Genomic DNA, 2,500 nt, shown 5'->3' with positions numbered 1-2,500 from the left:
CCCGGCATTGGATTGAGTTTCTAAAAACAACCGTGCACACCGAGGTTAAACTTTACCGGCTCCACTCCGACTCGCCGCTCGCCCACTAGTCCGAAGGCAACAAAACATTTGTTTTTCATTTTGATGAAAATTTCTGTTTTTAAATCTTGTTGGTTTGAAATTGTTTTGAAAAGGTTCTTTAAATCTTGCGGGTTTGCAACTCATAAGAGCGTCACTTTCAACGTCCCCGGCATTGGATTGAGTTTCTAAAAACAACCGTGCACACCGAGGTTAAACTTTACCGGCTCCACTCCGACTCGCCGCTCGCCCACAAATCCGAAGGCAACAAAACATTTGTTTTTAATTTTGATGAAATTTTTTGAAAACATTGGCTTGGCAAGCCCCAATCCGCGACTATCCACCCACCGCCACCCCACACGGGTGGTTGTTGTTGCGAAATGAGGTTGTGGTCGACATGCCCGTGCATTTGAGAAGGAGTTCCTAGCACTCCATGCTCTCCCATGCCAAAAAATAGCCTAGACAACCCCATTTCGCAACTTTCCACGCCTTTTTTTTCCTCCCTCACCCATGGCGGCGGCGTGGTGGCGGCGGCCGGATTCCGGCCACCACCGCCATGGGTGGCAGCCCCCCGACCCCGACACCAAACCCATAATACCGAGGCAACATATCGAGGCAACATGACATGGGTGTGGCGTGGGGGAAGGGGGCTGCAGCTAGGAAGGCATGGGCTGCCATGCATATGCAGGCAACACACACCCCCCTATATAGCATTTTATGCATTTAGCCCTTTGACAGGAAGAGACATCACCTATGCGCGAGGAGTCATAATGGGCTCTAAATAATTCAATACAAGGTATTTGGACGTGATTTTTTGCAGGGATACTAAGAAACATGCAATCTATGATGGGAAAAAGTTTCATAAATTTTTGAAGTCGGGAAGTATTTTTTATTAGTTTTAGAAGTCGTAAAATTGAAAAAATCATTAAAACAAATCCGGGAGGAATTTTTTAGTTTTGTAAGTTGGAGAAGGTCCTAAAAATCATAGACTACTTATGGGGAGCTTATTGTGCGAGGAAATTTCAATAAAAACGGGGTTTGACAAGATTTGAAAAATTCTGTCGACATTTGAAAAAACCTGGAACCATGCTGCCGGCATGCTGCGCACATGCTGCGCGCATGCTGCGCGCAGACTGCGCGCATGCCATGGCAGGACAAGTTTTGCTAGCCTCACTGTCTACAGATGCGCAAGCTGCGCGCACGCTGCGCACAGGCTGCGCGCATGCTGCGCACAGACTGCGCGCACGCTGCGCGCATGCCATGGCAGGACAAGTTTCGCTAGCCTCACTGTCGACAGATGCGCAAGCTGCGCGCAAGCTCCGCGCACGCTGCGCACAGCCTGTGCGCATGTTGTGCGCATGCTGCGCGCAGGCTGCGCGCAGGCGCCGCGCATGCCATGGCAGGACAAGTTTCGCTAGCCTCACTGTCGACAGATGCGCAAGCTGCGTGCACGCTGCGCACAGGCTGCGCACAGCGCATGCCATGGCAGGACAAGTTCGCTAGCCTCACTGTCGACAGATGCGCAAGCTGCGCGCACAGGCTGCGCGCACGCCATGGCAGGACAAGTTTCGCTAGCCTCACTGTCGACAGAATCAGCACGCTGCGCGCAAGCTGCGCGCACGCTGCCGGCATGGTGCGCGCACGCTGCCGGCATGGTGCGCGCACGCTGCCGGCATGGTGCGCGCACGCTGCCGGCATGCTGTGCGCACGCTGCGCGCGCGCATGGCAGGACAAGTTTCGAAAATTTCTGTCGACAGTCTCAGCAGCGCGCACGCTGCCGACATGCTGTGCGCACGCTGCGCACAGGCTGCCGGCATGCTGCGCGCAGCCCATGGCAGGACAAGGTCCGAAAAATTCTGTCGACATTTTTACGCCGTGGTAGGCTTCCGCTTCGCGTCACTTTGTCGACATTCAAGCCTACCATTTGTATTGAATTTTTCAAACCTTGTCAAACCCCATTATTCAAATGTCGAAAAATTTTGTCGACATTTTTACGCCATGATAGGCTTCCGCTTCGCGTCACTTTGTCGGAATGCATCGCATGGCGAGGCAAGGCCACGGCATGCCAAGGCGAAGGCAACGCATGGCTTGAATGGCTTGGTCAAGGCCACATCATGGGCACGGCATGCCAAGGCAAGGCGAGGCAAGCCATCCTTAGCCTCGCCTACACTCACTTTCTCGGAATGCATTGGATGATGAGCAATTCCAAGGTAAGGCAACGCATGGCTTGAATGGCTTGGTGTAGGCCACAACTTGGGCATGGCATGCCAATGCAAGGCAAGGCAAGGCAAGCCATCCTTAGCCTCGCCTACACTCACTTTCTCGGAATGCATTGGATGATGAGCAATTCCAAGGTAAGGCAACGCATGGCTTGAATGGCTTGGTGTAGGCCACAACTTGGGCATGGCATGCCAATGCAAGGCAAGGCAAGCCACGCCATCCG

The sequence above is a fragment of the Prunus avium genome, unplaced genomic scaffold (genome assembly GCF_965620075.1).
Source record: "Prunus avium unplaced genomic scaffold, drPruAviu1.hap1.1 HAP1_SCAFFOLD_26, whole genome shotgun sequence".
In the NCBI taxonomy this organism is placed as follows: domain Eukaryota; kingdom Viridiplantae; phylum Streptophyta; class Magnoliopsida; order Rosales; family Rosaceae; genus Prunus; species Prunus avium.
This window is presented reverse-complemented; position numbering follows the sequence as displayed.